The sequence below is a fragment of the Anas platyrhynchos genome, chromosome 20, assembly GCF_047663525.1.
Source record: "Anas platyrhynchos isolate ZD024472 breed Pekin duck chromosome 20, IASCAAS_PekinDuck_T2T, whole genome shotgun sequence".
Classification (NCBI taxonomy): Eukaryota; Metazoa; Chordata; class Aves; order Anseriformes; family Anatidae; genus Anas; species Anas platyrhynchos.
Genome location: NC_092606.1, coordinates 10,456,811 through 10,477,135, shown reverse-complemented (window position 1 = coordinate 10,477,135; position 20,325 = coordinate 10,456,811). Strand labels below are relative to the sequence as shown.

Genomic DNA, 20,325 nt, shown 5'->3' with positions numbered 1-20,325 from the left:
GGCAACTGCTAAGGATAGGGGAGATTCGGAAGGGAAGAAGGGGGGGCGGGGGGGGAAGGGAGGAGATACAATTAAGGAACTTTTATAGATGCGAGGTTTGGTCAAGGATCAGCAATGAATGGCTGAAAGCTGGTGATTTCATTGCCATCTGTCCCTCTTGTCACTGGCTGAAAAGGAATGACCACTTCATTGTATCTACAACACCATTTATAATTAATAAAGGTGCTGCCCCATCACTGCTTGCCCGAAAGGCAAGACAATAAATCCCCTGGAACCGCCACCAGCACCTACACTATTATAACACCATAGAAGTATCAGAGTGAAGATGTCATGCCATAATAAATGTCTTTTAACCCCAATTTCTGTCTAGATTGCTACTTGTCCATAATGAGCTGGCTTTAGAATAAGCTGTCAAAAATAGTTCTCCTTATAATGACAGAAAGCTGAGATAATCACAGGCCAACCAAACATGTCACTACAGAGACAAATTCAGTGCAACAGCATAACCACAGGTCAGCAGCCTGTAGCATGATGCCGATGGTGCAGGCAAGCACATTTTCAGTGTCCTCTGGCTGGCACAGAGACAGGACCAAGAACCTCTTCAAGCATCCAGAAGTGCTCCCTTGATTGCTTGCTGATGGTGGAGTACTCCTAGGTTTCAGCTAAAATACAAGCAAGGACAGATAGAGAAAGCTCTAATGGAAAAGAACCAGCTGAAGTTGTTCAAATGTGCCTGCTCTTCTTTTTTTACATCATAAGTTAGTTTTGCAAAAATTCTTGTCTCTGCCTCAGCCCCTGCCCTGAAGCTATCAGATCTGATCTGCCAGCAATGTGCTGCTCCAGTGGAGATGCCAAAAACATCCTCTGTAGGCATAAGGACAGGCCCCAGCTGGCTGATTTTGACACATCAGCCAACAGTCAAAGTTCATCACATCTTCTGCAAGACTGGAGGTCTGAAATTTCACACCCAGAAAACCTGAGACAAAGCCACAACTATAAATACTTGGCATGAGGGGGGTCTCTCGTTACAGGCAGGGTCACCTCCCTCTAGTGCACCTGCCTCCCCAGCCAGCTGCAGGGACAAAGTGGGGCTCTCAGAGGCATTTCCAATGCTCAGTCCCAAGGAAAACATGACTGTAAGTGTGGCTGCTACTGAGCCACCTCCTGAGTTTTCAAGTTCCAGCCTGCAAAGCATTCTACAGAAAGCATTTAAAGCTCCAGAAGTGAAGGATTTCAAATGGAGGGGCTGAGAGACCCCAGCACTGGCAGTATGAATGGTACCACTGTAATAAGGGTAATCACTGCATGTTGTATGGAAAACCTCTCAAGTGATTGCTGTTTGCAGAGACTGATTAAATATAAATTAAACTCATCTGCATGTTCAGCAAGATATGTGAATTGAATAGCAAGAGCATCCTCCCCACTGGCTCGGTGGTGTGTCTGGGTAGCTCATCCCATGGCCCGCCCTGTCTGCACACACAAGCTGCTGCCTGTTCTCTGGGCCAGCACCAGCAACCTTGGCGTCTGCATGTCACCAAAATTAAAATCACATTCACTCACATGCAGATGATTTCAGATAGAGTATGAACAAGCAATTTATTACCCTCACATTGTTTGAAAGGTAAGGATGAAGCTCCCTGTCTTTTCACTGCCTCATTACCAGTTACTGCCGCTTGTCTTCATTTCATTTGATCTCTCCAAATGCTTCTCTTGCCAACCCGGCTCCAGTTCTCAGCAATGATTTAAGCACTCCGTGTGCCCTTGCCATTAAGTAACCAGACAAACCATACATGATGCGGGGCCAATTCTGCATCAGCAAGCATCCTGGATAGGATTAAGAAGAGGTTCTTCATCTTCTTCCACATCATACAAGCCTTAGTGCTAAATCCGAAAGATCATTGAAAGAAAGACCCAGGAAATGGTTGTCATCTCCAGCTTTCAGATCATGTCTGGGCAGCAGCATGGTACAGTATGGCTGGGACTAGCTGCGAGCATCCTGAGTGCGGGAGGTGTTTGAAAAACCCATGGCTTTCTCCTGCCTCCACCAAGATGGATTTTCTGACCCTGAGCTAAAGGTTAGACTTGCTAGGAGAAGCCAAGGGATAATTAGTTCCTCAAATTATATGGTCAGAAAGGGCAATTGTGCACCCCAAAATAAATAATTCCAACTCCTGCAATCTCCAAAGAAGACTTTCTGTGTTCCAGAAGTTGCCTGGAGACTTTGTGAACAGCCTGACCAAGGGAGATGCATGAAGAAGCTAATGGCTGTCAGAGCTGAGGTAGAGGGGATACTGCTTCTCACTGTGTTGTGCCAGCTCCTGCTCTGCTGGTGCCAATTTTAGTGTCTGCTCTCAATTCAAACCAGAAAGGATCTAAAAGCCTGAAAAATGCTGAAAGTGGGAATTGTTTCTTGTGGTGAAAGGAAGCTCCAGGTACCAGAAACAGGCTCCAGGTTAGGCCCTGCCAACACAGTCCTGCCAAAAGGAAACACATTTGCAAGTGTATAACCCACACTTTAATCCTGAAGACCTTCACCACCCACTCTGAATATTTTTTATTACTTAAACACAATTTCAGGGAGCATTTTAAAAATCATTTATCTACTGTCCTATTCAGAGACTGAGCAGAACTTTCATTGTATTTGGACAGATCATTGATTTGGACAAATCAAACTAGCAATTAATTTAAAATGTTTGTCTCCTATAGATAGGAAAAACAAGCATCAGTTCAGAGGACAGAAGTGAAGAAACAACTGAAAAGGGACAACACTGTGCCAAAATGGAAGAAATGTTGAGCATGTGGATTTGCTCATGTTGGTCTCAGTAAAAGGCTCTAAGAAAGAGAGAGATAGCATATTAGGGGTACTGTGAATCATTGTGATTTCTTGGGAAGGTAGTTACAGTGCCGCCGTGATAAATTGCTTCGGAGAATTCAGGGTACGTACTGTTGACATCTGTCAGGCAGGAAGCTGGAGTTCAGATCACAATAGCAATTACTTCACTGTTTTTAACCAAATCAGAAAGTGACCTTGAGCAAATAAAAGGTTAAAACCACTGCTGGCTTTCCTGAAACCCAAAGCAACCTCCAGCAGCCTAGGTAAACACTGTGTTTCTTTAACAGACTTGCTGAACTACTAACCTGCTCTAGCAGAAAGCCCTGCTGAAGCACAAAGGTTGTTATTGATGCAATTATGCCAACTCCACACTCCCAAAGAAGGATTAATGTTTAATTCTTCCTCAATTTGTTTTATGAAATATTGACATGCTGGTGCCTTCACAATAAGCTATAAAGACATCTTCTCCACTGCATGCAGCAGGAGCTCAGTAATGTTTATTTACTTATCCCTTTCTTTAAGTTCAGCTCTGAACACTTGCTCTGAAATTGCAAGAGAACGCCCCAGGCTGAGCTAAGCAGATACCAGCAGGTAGAGTTAACAACCTGTGTTAATAAAAATCAATGAAGCATTCTTACAAGGCAAACTGTTATCCTTTTACAGCTCACAGCCTCCTTGCTCTGGCAGATGACGAGCAACAGATGTAGAAGCATCAGCTGGGGGCAGCTCCAAAAAGCCATCGTGTAACACATCCTTTTACAGTCCAAACCATCTGATTTATATATTCATACACATTTCTTAATACTTTTGGGACACCTTATCTCATTGACTAAACAAATCCATTTATGTCTGCATCACTTCTAAGTGTAAAGCAACATGTTATTAAAGTTATTGTGACCGTGGTGATATCAGAACCCTCCCAGTCACAGTGACCTCATTATGAAAAATCCTTTGTATTGAAACAGTCTAGCTTTGTAAAGGTCTTACTGTGTGACAAAGAAGTCTTGGGATAACAGCATCTTCATGGCCTTCCAAGCATGCTCCTGTCCAAGACATGACCTCACCACTAGGCTTTATTGACATTTGCTAAAACAATGCTTTCTTCTGTATCCCAGGGAAATTGTTCACTTTTCTGGCATGTTAAGGTAGGGTTTCAGGAGCAGAGCTTGCAATTCACACCTCTGTGCTAATCAGAACCAGGAGCAGCTGCCTGCATTTACTGAGAAACTGCAAAGATATGCTTAGAAATAGTCATCTGCCTTCTTGCTTTGTCTCTAAAAAAGGGGGGGGAGGGGGGGGGGAAGAAGAGGGCTAGGAATTACTTTTTCATTAGCAGTCACAGCAGGAATTAGGCACCCATGCGCACCCACAAGTGACAGGTCTGCTGCACAGCAAACAGAAGAAGCCCAGCAGAGCACCCTGTAGGCTGCCAAAAGCCCCATGATGTCCCTGGTCCCACCAAGCTACAGCCATGGAGATGGGTTGGTCAAAGCATGAAGGTAGCCAGCATGGAAGACAGCCTCACTGATTTAGAATCATAGAATCATTAAGGTAGGAAAAGACCTCAAAGATAATCTGGTCCAACTCCCAGCTATGGTGCAAAACATCTTTATCTGGGGTTCATCTTAACCACTGTCACCCAGGTTACACTGGTTATTAGGAAAGGTTACAGCAAGACATAAAAGGCATAGGCAGGCTTAATAAGAAGTTTAATAAGCTGTTCATCCACATGGTGCTCTAGACTCTCCTGAGTTACAGCTGCTCATACAGAAAGAGTAGCTCAGGTGCAGGCATCTAAAATCTAATCATCTATCTTTAACCACCGATCTCTATGTATTAAGCCATTAGGAAAAAATGAGAGGCAGATCTCCTCAAGGTTTATGAATCTGTGAGCATCCTAAGCACCAAGACAAATCCTCCTGTTGAACAAACAGGTCAATTTTTTCTTCTCACCACTCACCCTGGCCGTTCTGGTAAGAGCTGATATTCAAAGTGAATGACACCAAATGGGATAAAGACTTGCCCGAGAGTAAGCTTAGGTATTTCTCTATTTATGTTGACCCCCAATTATCTTCTAACATATCCAAACAGTTTGTTTTTCAGAATCTGAGGAATAACCTGATGACACACTGTTGACCCAAGCTCTTATTTTCACAAATCCTTCTCAGGAACAGAGCTGACCTAAGCAACAAATAAAGAACTCGTGGTCATTTTGAGTAATATAAATTCCTGGTGTCGTTTTCCTTTGCAAGAGTAAATGAGTATAAATAGTACAGTTTACATCTCATGTGGAGAGTGAGAAAAGCATATTGTTTTCATTTGGTTTGGTTTTCCTATTAGTGTCTGCATATAGAAGAGCTACCTAAATTAATGCAAGCTTATTATGAAATTAGAGCACCAATGTAATTAAAGCATTGATTAAAAAGTCAATAAAACAACCAGCTAAACCTCTTTTGAAAGGGGAACAATATGAATACTACTTGATTAAATATTACAATTCAGTCAATATTTAACCGTTCAATTGTATTGACTTAATTTCTGCATCAAGCTGCATAAGCATCTCTTGAGACTTAATTATATTACTTTTGCTTTCTTTGTTGTTTGCCAGAGTTTGTTTGTTTGTTTTGATATTTTCCAAACTTCTGACAGAGCAGATCTTCCATCCCACGGAACCATATTCCATGAAGATAATTTATGGGTAATGAGGCATTCTGGTAATTGTGTTTATATTTGGAAATTAAGAAATCTATTACATCTATAAAAAGTCATTTTTCCTTCAGATAGTGTCCATTGTGAGTTTGTTAATGAACTTAGCTAGGTCAAGTCAGTAGCTTTGTCCCAAATTTACTGAAGGTCATTCTGCTGTTTAGTGAAGACATTTGCCCTTCCTCTTTCCCAGCCACCTACAGAAGCATTACTGCAACATCCAAAGCAACCTTCTGCTCCTCAGTGACACACAGGAAGGCAACATCTTTCCATTCACCTCTAGCCCTGGACAAATTTGCAGCACAAAATACTCCCAGAGAGGAGTGAGATTCCCCTCTAGGAAGCACTGACCCTCAAGGGTCTAGCCTGAGGCAGAAAACACAGGACAGATGGGGAAGGCAACCCAAACACCAATATTCAGCATTAAATGATGCAAGTCAAACAAAGTCTTGTGCTACCTGCACAAGAGCATCAGGGAAGTTCTTCCTCAATGGAGGAAAAACTGGGGAGAAAGTGTATTGAAGGCAAGGATACAGAAGGAGGCTTGGAGATGTCCACCCAGACCAGCCACCCCCATGTCCCCTCTCTCAGAGATGAGCAATCCCCCCTTCATCAGAGTAAACCCAGTTTTGGTGCTCCTCAACCTCAGGTGGCCATGCTCACCTGCTTCTCTCTTCTCTTCCCCCATATGAAATTTCTTCTTTGCTGACACTCCAAATTCAGAAGGCCACAAGATGTCTAGTTACGACCACAGGCGAATCGTGAGCACATTCACTCCAAGGCTCACGCCTCCCCCATCATGCAAGGAGGCCCCCGTGCAGCAGGCTGAGCACCAGCACCCCATTGCACAGGGCCTGGCTGTCCTCACAGAGCTGCTCCTTGCTGGTGCAGAGCACCAGGGAGACACCAAATAAAGTTCAAACACAGGTGCTATAGGATGCAATTCCTCCAACCTAGTGCTGCAGATGATTTTTGTGAGATTCCCTCCATACCAAGCACCATGGAGATGCCTCTTCTTGGGAAGTACTGAAGCCAAGTCAGTGGGATCTTGGCTCTCCCCAGCACAAACCTCAGGTAATGCCGGGGAACATCAGAAAGCCTGGAGGAGGCCTCATGCCCAACCCAGAAATTGTGTAGAATGAAGAAAGCAAACCCGCCCTTGAGGTTATCAAGACATTTCTAAATGCTGGCTGCAAGACAGATAGTTGTTTTTGGAAGAAACAGGGTTGTGCTTCAGATTTTTGCAGGCTGTTTGCTCTGAAGAAGTAGCATGGCCTCATTTGCCTTTTCTTTTTCCTCTATGATATAACGTTTCTATGCCATTTCTTTTTGGGAAACACAACAGCTAGAAAGTAAGTACCAAAGAAGCATAGATGAAAGCGAGAGAAGGAGTAGGTTTTCTAGTGCTGTTTTTGCACAGCATTTGCATTGGATCCTTAATTGGGTCTGCACGAACATATGATCTCTCCCAAGTGTGCAGTTGGCTCCCTGCATACTCACAGGCTATGCCTCCACCTTCTGAACAGAGCTTACCTTACACACAAATTGGGACTCTAGACAGGAATCTGAAAACACAGAAGTGTAGTCTTGTTGGTTCTCAATGCCTAATGTTGCTGCATAGTTCAGAGCAGAGGTTTTACAACCCTTGTCTTCAGATAAAGTTTAGGTGAAGTTTGAAAAATTGCTGTTTTGTCCAACTTGGTAATTGCAGCTTCTTTGGCTGCAGGAAGGTTGGTTCACATGCTGGGACATTTCCCAGTTCCCCTTTTGTGAGCCATACTTTGTTAAAGAAACAAAAAAACAAAAACAAACAAACAAAAAATAAACAAAAACACCAAATTCATCATCATCCAAAAGGAGTTGTTGTTTTGTTTTGTTTTGTTTTGAACCTCTCAGCCTTGCTACTGAGTGGATACACAGCAAGCTCTGAGCCAGATTTGGACTAAGGCAATCTAAAACTGTCCCAGTTTTTCTCTGAGATAGGAGCTTCAAGCAAACAAGCGTACATAAATGTTATCACTGCTTTCAGGAAGGACATGGAAGCAGTTTAATGTTAAAAATGCAAATCAAAGGCCAAATGAGCATTGAGATTGCAGCAAGCATGCTGTAGTGTGATTTGCAGCATGGCAGAAATACTGCTCTGGTACGTGTCAGCTGTTAAAACAAGGTATTGCATGTCATATTCCTGTACTAGGTAGTTTAAAATAATAATAATAATAATAATAATAATAATAATAATAATAATAATAATAATAATAATAATAATAATAATAATAATAATAATAAAATAAGCACCCCAAAACCAAAAATGAATGCTTATTGACGGATTATCAACGTGACTGTCTCCATCAAGTGATGTCTCATGCACTATATGCACTTTCAGAAAGTGAAAAAAAAAAAAAACAGAAAACACAACAAAACAGTTTATGACATCTAGTGGTAAAAGAAGATGTGCACACAGGCACTATCACTGCATGAAGCCCTACAAGACACACTCGTATGCCAGTCATGACAGCCAGGCTATTTTCGGCAGCAAATTCACTGTACTTACGTCTGCACTTCTTGACAATAATCTGTGTGCAAAGTGCAAACTCTTTCTTTGCAGGTCTATCAAAAGTCAATGCACTACATGTAACGGATGAGTGCTTTCAGTTCCACCGCCAACTATGCTGCACATGGAAAAACAGACCTTTGCGTAGGCAGATATCATACTGACAATAGAAGATAGCTTCAGCTCAAACCCAGATATATGTGAGCTTTTATTATAAACCTTGTCACTGGATTCTGAGAAATGATGACTGGCTGCATCCTTTACTCTTCTGGTTTGGAAAATCTCCATGCCAGAATGAGAAAAGCTACTGAAACTGCACCCGGGATCTCTGAAGTGAACATGTACAAGCATTGCTCAAACAATGTGAGCAGAGAGCACATCCCAACGCACATGAAATTGTGTTGCTCTCCTTTTTTCTTATTGCAGAAAGAAGAGATGGCACCTTAGTGCAAAAATACCTCTTTCATTCTTTTTATATCCAACCTGATCTCCAAATAACCAATTATTGGTATTCTTTTAGACATATGTATGAAGTATATGTATGAAGTATAAAGTACGTGATCATAACACAGTGCTGCTTTTGGATGTGGGATAAATTCAGTTTTTCTAGGTCATTTGTTGATTCCCTCCATCACATAAGGGCTGCCCCAGCCCTGCAGGAGTCCACGGCTGGAAGAAACCCCATGGACCTCAATCGACCTTCTCAGTAGCAAAGCCTCTGCTACAGCACTGCTTTAGCCCCTGACAGAATTAATTTGGCAGTGCAGCAGGGTGTCAGTGTGCTTCCCTCCAGGGGTCTGATGCAAATCTGAACCTTTGCTTGACAGCCACCACCAAAGCTGGGGCAGTCAACTCCTCCTGCTGCTCTCTGCTTCAGCAGGCTGGTGTTAAGAGCACTTGCCAGAGAAGGGCACGGTCTGTAGGGTGTGAGAACAAAAGCACCTTGCTCTGCATGCGTCCTGTGTCTCAGAACCTGAGTGTGGAGTTTTCCTCCTAATAACAGCATCCATACCACTGAAACCACATGCTCAGAGGTGACCAGCACCTCTTGGCCAGGGGAGCTGAATTTCCAATTTGAACACGGGTTCAGTTTGGTCTTGCTGTGATACACCTGGAAGATCAGCAAGTAGAAACAATGAGGGCTTGTGATAATGTCCAGAGCAGTTGAATCAGGACCCCTTGATCCCAAAGGAAACCCATGAAGAAAAGTGCGGATGTGCCTTTTTTAGTGGGGGAAGGTAAACACTGCCATGTATGCTTAGCTACTGCACAACTTGATGGTGCTGCTGGAGTGCACACTGTTCTACCTAATAACTCAGCACAAATAACCTAACACTGAATTAAGATTTGTCCACAGTGAATTAACCAGAATCAATTTAGAAGAATATTAATGTTTACATAGGATAAGCTGTGTCCCTGGCTGCCTTTAAAGCAATTCTTTAAACTATAAATGTACCTAATAAAAAAACTTTGAAATGCCTGCTTTTTTACTGCTAGAAACCCTTTGTCTAAAGAGCTATCATACTGTAATAGCAGAAAAAACAAACAAACAAAAAAACAAAAAACCACTACAGTTCCTGCTTTAGACTTAAGGCTCAATGTTTTGTTAAGCCCAGGAATCTGCCTAGATGCCAGGGGCAGGATGGGACGCCTGCAGAGGGACTTTATCAGGTGACATAGCAGTGGGTACATCACTAACACTGCTCCCTAGGACCTCAGTGCTATCTAAAGCTATCATGGGGGACCAGGCTGAATATGAATAAACTAAGCCAAATCAGATAAAAAGCAGGTTCTAGTGTGCTTCTGCCATTTCTGCCAAGATGCAGGAGACTAAGCCCTCCCATCATAGGACAGTCTGTAAGAGAAGGCAGCATGACTTCACCAGCACAGTAGCACAGTCTTTTCATTTATATTGCACATCCTTCAACATCTGATCGTCATGAAAGACTTTTGGTTAATATTGCTTTCTTACATCCCCTCTCTGCACGAAGAAGTAATGAAAGAAATCAAGGGGTGATTTTAAATGAACCCAAAGCACAGTCACAGAAAGCTTGTTGGAGCTGGCACAGTGGATATCACCCAGTGAGATCCCCTGACCATGTTTTATGCTGAAACGTAGCTTGGCTGGTGCATACAGTGGGGACAGAAGTGACAAATGGCCATGCACGTCCCATCACTCCAGATGGAGTAACACAGCCTCCCAGACAGTTGTCAGATTCAGACAAGCTGCTGTTTGCTAATTCCCCTGATGGGGATAACCTGTGCTCAGTTCTGGGTAAGAAAAAAGAAAAAAATAAAAAAAAGAGAGAGGAAGGATGCAAAGGAGGCAGCTGAGGATGCTCAGGAGATCTCACCACACGTCAGCTATGCTCACACAAACTTGTCCCTCTACATCAACAAGAAGGACACTTGCTGAAGGGTGTTGCTCCCATAAAACAGCAAGAACCTATTGGGAAGAGCCTCCACAGAGAAATGTAAGTCTAGAAAACATTCCCTGTGAGAAAAGACTGGGGGAACTGGAGATTATGAAAGTAGAAATGAAAAAACCTACTTACAGCTTTGCATCTTGTTTTTAAGATGCAAAAAGTGTCTGCATGTGGGGAGACTTCTCTCCTCCTGCATGGCAGCAAGGACAAGAGCAATGGGCTGGAACTGCAGAAAAATAGATTTTGGAATAAAATCTCATGAAAAGAGAGGAAAGCCCTGAAGGCTGTGGTGGTGATGTGCTGAATGGGCTTGGTGAGGCTCCATTTCTGGAGAGCAATAAGAGCAGCTTGACACGCAGAGCTGCCTGCAGAACTCATACATGTATAAAGTTGCTGTTAAAGAATACATCCAATGAAAAAGAAATGTAAGGTTTTAAATGCCAAGAGAAAATCTATTTGTAACTGTTTAAAAGGAATCACTCCTCCACACTCCCCACCACCACCCAATAACATTAATCTTCACAAGCTTTTCCTCTTGTATTAGTGTTTGCTCCAGGGCTTACTGGAGAGGTCTCTTTCAAAGAGGATTTTTGCATAACTTACTGGAGGCCTCCAGGGAATTCTCATCAGACAGTCCCTTCACTGGATCCGGTACTCAGACACCCCACTAAGCAGCTATAGTTAGACGAGGTGACGCAGGCACTGGTACTTCTCGCGTCCCCCTTTCCTCCATCCATGCTGGAACCATTCTTGCTTTCAGCCTGGCATTAATGCCCACACGCTTCCTGCTAGGAGTCCTCTAGGTAGTGCATTAGTCACACAGCTTGTCAATGTGAGCTCCAGGCCAACATTTATTTGAACCCATTTTTTTTCCCAGCACAACTGTCACTGTCTTTAACAGGAATTTGAGCAAATTCATCAGCCAAATCCTATTTGCAGGGGCTGCTGCAGAGCTTGCACGTTTCCAGCACCAGGTCCTGCAACATTTTGCAATGAAGCAGATAACTCAGATAATTAAGTGGGCTCAGAGATTGTACACTGTCTTACAGGAGAAGTACCTCTCTTCAGTTAAGAACAAATATTATTTGTGGTCCAACATCTTCTTTCAAAGCAAGTGCACAAGAACTTTATGGGGTCCATGCATTTTGCTGGCTCAGTTGCTAATGGATGAAATTGAGCCCATTCTGCATGAAGCATGGTGTATTTTCCAGGGTGTGGAGTACAAAGAGGGGGAAAGCATTTTCCTAGGGGAATGTACAAGGCACCTCTTGTAAGAACAGCCACTGGGTGCACTGGAGACTTTTTCACCTTCTCAGAGTCAGTATGGAGAACAGGGTCTGTTTAATGAGCTACAGATTAGGATACTACAGTGAAAACCATTCTTCTGCCTTCTGCCATTCACAGAGGCCATATCCAAGAAAAGAAGCAGAATGGTAAAGGGTTGGGGTGGGAGCCAGACAGGCTCTTCTTGTTTTCCATATGAGGTGGAAAGGAAGAGCTGCTCATCTAATAAGAGAACCAGAATACTTCTTGAATATTTGGTGACTAATTAAAATGAGGGGGCAAAGATGGAGGAGGGCTGGTATCTAGGAGGGTAAATTGAAGTATTTTTGGTAAATATGGAATTCCTTTGGTAAATATTGGAGTTCCTTCACCGATGATTTGGAACCCTTTGGCAAAGCATTTCACAGCCAAATCCCAGCAAAAATTTGACTTTTTTCATTTACCTGGGTAACTCTTATTGAGATAAACTCTCTTCTCTCCATTTAAACTACCCTTTTTTCTTGCAGGCAAGCTCCAACTTTAAGCTCATTGATTTAGTCAAGAGCAATTTCACTTCAAGAGCTTGAGAAATGCCACCTTGAAAGGAATAACTGAGTTCCCAGTTTCCCTTCTGAAACTTCATTTGCACTGTTATCTTGCTATGGTTGAGGGCTTATACCAATAACCTAACCCCACCAAACTAAATCATGCAAAGAGTTTTGAGATGAGTGGACTGGAGCAGAAAAGTATTATTTTTTATTGACCTGGTTCCTTTCCCAGGGAGACATATGGGTGCCTACTTAAGGGCCAGAGGAACGGGAAGAAGGAGGATTTTGTGTTTGCTAACTGCTTTCCTGTGGACAGGTCTCTGGCCCCAAATTCCTTTCTAACTTCCTTCCCAGAAATTCCCTCGGTTACACTGTCCTTAATGCCCATGATCATCTTCCTCACCAGCCACATCCGCCCAGGCAACACCGAGCTTGTCAGTCCCTGACCACATTAGAAAAAGGCTCCAAACAAACTCTGTCCCTTCATTAACTGGAACCCTATAATTACTCCTCAGCTCACCAGTTGAACTCCAGTCCCAGCACCTCTTTTGATTTGATCACAGCTGGACTGAAGCCATCATGGTCAGAGCTCCTCTTAAGCATTCCTCTGACAGTCTTTGTTAAGAACACACAAACACTTTCCTCTGCTCTACCAGGTACAGACATGGTCACTGTGCACACATCCATCATCTCCATGTGCATCACCAAGCAGAGAACACAACCTGCCAGAGGACCCAACACAATGACCGATTCCTGGAGAGCCCTAGGCTGGTGGTTCTTGCTTTTGTCCATAACAGAGGTGGTTGGTGCCACAGTGACCCAGACTGACATGATTCATCATCTCAGCCCTGGGACTTGGCCCTCTACAACCAGACTGAGGGGCTTACTGGCCAGCTCTGTAAGCATGCCTCAGAGGTACCTATGGGTCTTGAGTATTCATTACAGACGTAAAGTGTATACAGGGACCAGAGAGTATGACTAAGTAGAAAAATATAAAATACAGAGTATTCATACACATACGTGTGCAGTATTCAGGCAGCACTGCAGAAAGAGCAAGAGGAATAAATCACACAGCACCAAGTCTGCCCACAAGATAAGAATGAGAAAGGTCTCTATTAACATTTAAAAGGAAAGATTCTTTCACTTTTTGCCTGCTGATGAGCTGAAACCAAACATGACCCCAGAGAAATCCATCCTAATATCATTTGATGAGGTTTTGAGTAATGCCAAAGGGTTTTTTATCAAAAAGAAAGGTCAGGATGGATATTTCTCTACCAACCAGCATCTCTCTGGCATAGGGGACAATGGTGAGAGAGCCTGTGCTCCTGCCATGGACGGGCAGGGGGTGACCAAGCCTCCCATGGCTCCTCCATGCAGTAAGGATGGCCAAAGCTATGCTGGTGTGCACGAAGATAAAGACAATTTCCACTCTTATCTGCAAAGAGCTTGGGAACAAGCTCTTTTCACCAGTGAGTTGAACAAGCAAAGACCCAATGGCAGTGTGCAGTGAGGTGAGGGACACACTCTGTGTGTGTGCCTGTGTGCTCACATCTGCCACCTTGCAGCAGCAGAAGACAATCACACAGCAAAAGCCAGTCCAAAACGAGCAACAAAAACCCACCACCACCAACAAAAAGCGTTACATCTTTTATATCATGGGCAAAATAGAAGAGGAAGCATGGGGACACAGCGATGCCAGCGGGCCAAATAGGCACCTGCATAGGAGTGTATCTGGTTATGGCCACCAGAAAAAAAAATCCCACTATCAGCAGTGGGGAGCCAATGGAGATGAAACAGCCACAGAGGAACAGGAGAAACAGGAGGAACAGCACGCCCAGCACAGGAAAAGGACATCACCTCACTGCTGGTGTACCAGGAGATGCTTGCCCTCATCTTCATCATAACCAGACCCGTTTTGCTCCCAGCATTTCGGAGGGGAGTCCAGCCCCTGCAGTAACCCCGCTGTCCTCATGTGCCCTTTCCTGCCGCTGCTCATTCAACACCACGGTTTGCAGCCCTGCTTCCTATCTCTGCTTTCTGCCTTCCTGTGTTCTCCAGGCTTGCGTCGTTTGCAACACTGAACTGTAAGAGCCATTCACCTGCCTTCAAAACCAACCTCTGAGGTGCACTGCAAATTAACGAGCCCCATCTTTGCTGCCCACTTCCACTCCTTATGCAGGCAGAACAGAACAAGGACAAGGGCACACAGACTCTCCCGGCGGCCCTCATTAAATAACACACACTGCTGTCTGCCTGCTAGCCAGTTTTGGCCTTAAATCTGCTCCAGAAACACTCTCTGTTCTTTGTGGTCCCATAGTTCACCTCCATTCATTTCAGCACTGAAAAGTGCTGGAGAAAAGCTTTGTTTACTGCAGCGCGTAGAGAAAGGAGGACAAACAAGCCTGAACTACTGGAAAGCCCCAGAGCAGCAAAATCACTCCTCATTCCACTGCCCATGAAAACATTGCCACATGTGTTAATGGAAATGCATTTGGCCTCAAAGCATGGATATAAAATACTGAAGAACAAGGAAGGGAGAAAAAAGCTGGGACTGTGTGGACACTCGATCACAGCATTTGAAGTGACCCCAGCTGCTGTAGAGGCAATGACCTTGTTACAGCTGCCAGCCCTTCTGCATCCTGTTGCTTAAAACTCACTTTTTTTCCCCCAGTTTGGCTTTCTCTTGGAGCAGAAGCTGTGAGGACCTTGGCTTCCTCTCACATTTGCAAAGAAAGGTTGAAATCTCACCCCAATGGTCCAAACCCAAACAGCAAGGTACCTGTGGGATGGCTCACGTCTGGGAGAGGGAGTGACCTTTCCTGCCCAACACCTGGATACTAGCTGGATTTTCTCTTTAAAAACATAACACTCCATTTCCAAACCTTGCTCCCGGATACTTGCAGATATTTTTGCCTTGGGATCCTGAGGACCTCTTGTGGTGGAAAGTTAAAATGTGTTTATTTGAGAAGAGTAGCAGAGGCCTGTTAGGTCCAGGCTGGCAGGCTCCATAACCGCTGTAAAGAAACTTTAGAAATGGAGAAACAGAGAAGACATGATGCTCCCACAAGAGCAGTAAACCTTCCCCTTCAAAATGCTAGAAGTTCCAGTTAAGGTCCCTGCAGCCTTTACAGGCACACAGAGGATGACTCCTGTTTGACAAACGACGTAACCTGGAAATAAGGAGGCTGCTGTGACACCAGGGTGAGTTGTCCCCAGCCTTGGAGGTCCTCGTTGGTCCACTTCCTTGCAGGACCCCTCCTGGAGGGTGCCTTTCCTGCCTATTTCACTTGGGTCTTTTTTTTTCTTCTTCTTTTTTTCCTGCACCTCAGCTGTTGGAGATCTTGAGGCCAAAGATAAATAGTACTCCAGGGATGAGAAGAGCAGCGAGACTTCAAATACAGCCGTGTCCACCACGGGCACCCAGGAGGGAAGGAGGACATTGCTATACTTGTGCTCTCATCATCCAATTACTTGTGGTAAGACTGTAAGGACCTAGGGGCAGGGAAAGCAAAAAAAAGGAAAAGCCAAAATAGCTCCAGCTACATCTTTTCTCTGCAAAACGCCTGTGTGTTGCTAAGGAACGAGGGGTGATTTAGTCTCTTTGAAGGTTTTTGACGTACTCTCCACTCAGCTGGCACGATCAGCTCTGCCTGGCAAGTCAGCCAGCAGCACGCGGCTGCTCGGTTCTGCCCCTCCTCACTCTGTGCAAGATGTGCTGGCAAGGGAGACCACGAAAACAAGACCCAGAGAAGGAAGAGAAGACCAAAGCTGGGAAGCCTGTGGAGAAGATAGTTCATTTGCTGCACCAGTGATCTTTTTTCAAGGTCTTTTGTTCTTACTATGAAAGAAAACAAAAACAAAACAAAACAAAACAAAACAAAACAACAACAACAAAAAAAACTCTAGTGCAATTTTCAAGTGTGGTTTTTTTTTTATTGTTGTTTTGTTTTGTTTTTCTCAGTGCGCGCTCCTGCTCAGCATCTCAGGGAGCTCAGGACTTGCATAGGTGAACTGGTTCACGTGTCTGTGCCCCTGTAATAGTCCATGCCTTCACAAGTGGCTCACACCAGAGGCCGCAGCACAGTGCATGAGCACAGGGAAGCACTGCTGAAGGCAAAGCCACCTTTTCACGGGCCGTGCAAGCCCCTTGCTCAGCTCCCAGCTGCTGCAAGAGCCCTCCCTGCTGCATCACAGCCTGGTATGTGAAGCTGCAATTGCACAACAAGCTGTCAAAAATAGCTCTTGGATGGAAACTCAAACGATCTATGACTCCGTTCTAAAATATTAAACCACCCATCTCTCGTCTCCAAGTGTCTGAATAATTAACCTGCCATCGATTATTCATAGCACCTCTACCAGGAGCGCTCTGGGACTTTGCTTCTCCTGGGGCCAGTGTCACAGAGCCCACCTGCAGCAGGTCCCCACCGCCCACCAGCCCCCGCTGCCTGCTCAGCAGGGGAAACACATTTCTTTTGGGCTGGTTTGTTTTAATGCCAGATGATCTGCTCTGGTCTTCGGAGTGTTTTAGAGACTTTATTCAATCCGGGCATTTTTCCCCCCAGATTCTACTGTACAAATGGCAGATTTTAAAGACCGTCCTGTATTTTGCAATGTGCAGAGATGCCTCCAATGCTGCTCTGACATTTCCCCCTGATGGTTTGCAAAGTATTTCAGATGGACTTTATTAGGCTTACATGAGACTGTGTTGGAAAAGTCCAAGACCTCTCCAGAGCCAGTCCCCAAAAGCGTGGCCCTTCCTGGTGAGCAAGGCCATCTTGCTGGGCTGAGATGGGGACACGTGAAGGGTGGCAGTCCTGGGGATGGCTGGGGGGGCATGGCAGGACCCCAGAAGACACAGGTTGCTGCGGCCCTGCAGTGAGCAATAGGCTCAAACACCAGCCAGGAGAAACCACCCCGCCTGCTCTTCCTCCCTCCTGCCTCAGCCTTAACATGTGGGAAACACTCCCTAACGCCGACTTGCCATGAACACCAAACAGAAGTGTTAAGGCTATTGCTAAATACTCAGTTTCACAACTAGATGGAGCCTCTTTGTCTTTTTGGAACAAATTCACTTGAATGAAAGACTACTTCAGCCCCAACAGTCCAGGCACAGCTAAGGGACAGGCTGGGTGCAGGCAGAGATGTTTTTGGCCTGCTTCTCACACTTGGGCAATGTGGAAATGCCACGGGTCACTAACACAGCTGCAATCCCAGTGCTCACAAGCCGCAGTGCCCACTTGCTGGCACAGAGCAGCAGCCCCAGGCTCCAGGCTCACAAAGCACTGCAGCCGGCCAGCTCTGCCACCCATACCATGTGCTTTCAGCCAAGCACCATCCACAAAGCAGATAAGAAGAGCAATTGTCAATGCAGGTTTGCAACTGGCTTTGCATTTGCAGCCACGAAAAGCATTTGAGTCAGTCAGGACAGCACCTGACAACATCACATCTTAAAAACTCATGATTTTTTCCTGGGCACCTCGTGCTTGCATTATAACCCATGTGAGCAGCTGCTGCTTCATTGTGAGGAAGTTGAGAGGCACCGGAGTTCCTGAATTTACACTTGTTAATTGAGAATCTGCCAAAAATTGTCATTAAACTTCTGTGCTGTTCTGGGCTGGGATGGAGTTAACTTCCCTCATGGCAGCTCGTATGGTGCTGTGTGTCGGATTTGTGACTAAAGCAGTGTTGATGATAACACACTTGCAGAGCATCAGGGGTGGTGTGTCCCTCACCTCTCCCTGCAGTGGGCTGGGGCAGGCAAATATCACAGAAGTTACCCGGGTCAAAAGTGGGCAGAGCTGGATCTGGAGGTGAAGCCTGGATCCATGTTCCCACCAGGCACGTCCAGCTTGGCTAGCCCAAGGCAGGACAATTCCCTTTCCTTTCCCACGGGGCCTTTCAAGAGAGCAGCATCCCTCCTTGTCTGAAACTGTAAATCCCTGTTTGATAGACTATGGCTGGGACACTGCTGCAGTTAGGGACTGGGAATAAATAAGGGGGGGCAGACAAACCTGGAGTGGAAAGGTGCTGTGCACCATGACACATCTGCCTTCTGCATACAGCAAGCTGGGACTCGTGGCTGACCCCAGGAGAGCACCTCCACAGGAGGCCTCCTGGTAAGGGCCCCACATTTCAGACACACTGTCCACATTGCTATTTATTGCCAGCTCTTGCTGTATTTACTGAGCAGGTAACTCCAGACCGGGTGCATGCCAGGCAGAGCGCCTTGTCCCATGCTCCTGCCTCCATCTGTGCAAGCATAAACCAGCTTTACAGGCATCTTTCAGTAAGGCAAAGCCCAACTTCCCTGGTCAAAGTACAAGGCACGTAGTCAGCAGGGCACCACTGCACACCAAGGAACAATTTGCACCATTGTTCCAAAGCCATGTTTTTGCTCCCATTTAGGATTTGCTAGCCCTGTAGGCAAGTCCTGGGCTGCTCGCAACCCTACTATCACCCTGTGCTTTTTAATGTTGTGGAACTGCCAGGCTGTTAGGGTTTCAGGCACACGGTGGCACTGAGGAAGCAGTTTTCATCGCTGTGCAGTGATCTCGCACAGACGTGCCGAGCCCACACAGAAGCTTCCCTCACAGCACCCGTGTGGGCAGAGATGCTCATCTGTGGTATGGGGCGGCAGGAAGCCCAGCGGTCACAGCACAAACGTCCCCATCCACACGGGTGGCACCTCACTGCATGTGCAGGGTGAGCCCTGTGGGGTCGCAGCCAGCACCGATGCTGCGGGAGGGCACAACCCCTCACCCCATGCCACTGGTGACAGTCCCTGCGTGGCCGCTCCTTCTGCCTGTGTGGGGCTGCGGCCTCCCAGTGCCCCTGGGGACCCGGCCTCCCATGGGGACACCCATCCTGTACACCTCCCCAAAGGGTTCCTCTTGCACTTTTGACTTCCAACTTGCCTTTTTTATTATTATTATTTATATTTTAATTATTCTTCACATTCACTGTGGTGTGTTTCCCTTCCAGGAGGGAGAAGTAAACATGCAGGGCACTGCCCTGGGACATGGGGCAAGGCCTGCACTTCGGTGACATCAGCCCCATGGGCAAGAGGTGGCCTCCCTGGCCACCTTGGTGGGGCCACCCAAGAGAAGGAAGCAGCTCTGAGGCATCTGCCAGCACCACCGGGTCTTACAAGTTTGATGGCCCCACAGGAGCCTTGCTGCAAAGGGGAGAGCAGCAGCTTTCCAGCTAAGCCAGGAGATGGCCACGCTTTGCTTGCTCATACACAAGATTGGAGCAAATGAAGCACACAGTCAAAACACGAAGCACCTAAAAGCAGCCCATCCGTGCTATTTAGAGAACCTCAAGTTTAGCAAATGCCTAAAGCAGCCTGCCCCTGGTTGGGTGCTCGAGCTGGGCACCAGCATCAGGGTGGGCAGAGGAGCACTGCCCAGGGTCATCTCCCCAGCCTCAGAGCAAATGCAGCTCTTCCCTGCTGTAGGACTGTGCCCAAATGCTCTTACCTGGCTCCATCTCAGGTGCTTCAATGTCTCCACGCAGCTCCCAGCACGAGGGTACCTGTGTGGTTCAGGGTGTGCAGGGTCTTGGAATAAATGGCTGGAGCGCACTGCATACAGCAAAGCTGAAAAATAACAGTCATGAAGCATGAAACGCTGCAGCGAGAGCAAACACCTCCCAGGTAGTTTTCCAGGCCAATGGTTACAACAAGCTCTCTCAATGTTTACACACAAATAATAATAATTAAAGAAAAAGCAACAGAACTCTATGTACTCCTAACAAGATTTAATAATAATAATAACAACAACAACAATAAAATCAGCCTCATTAGAAAACAGTAACACTTTCTGGGCACTGTTCCGCTATTTGGAGTCTCACAGAAGCCCCATGTTTTAACAAGATGTATTACAGGATGCTATTACATAGGTTAAGATCCCAAGTATTTAGGGCAAAACTCCTTGCTACGCAAGAGGAGTTTCCTGTTCAAAGCCCAGCTGACTTCTTTCAAATAACAGTATTAGCATT

General features: G+C 45.6%; 1 long non-coding RNA gene across 5 annotated transcripts in view; it reads right to left on the bottom strand.

Moving 5' to 3' along the window:
• LOC119713266 (uncharacterized) overlaps nt 1-20,325 on the bottom strand; it is a 66,496-nt gene that overhangs the window by 41,923 nt on the left and 4,248 nt on the right. For all 5 annotated transcript variants that reach the window (XR_011804308.1, XR_011804309.1, XR_011804306.1 and 2 more), the window contains exon 3: nt 19,806-19,924. This is a non-coding gene — a long non-coding RNA (uncharacterized lncRNA). The remainder of the gene's footprint in view (nt 1-19,805; nt 19,925-20,325) is intronic.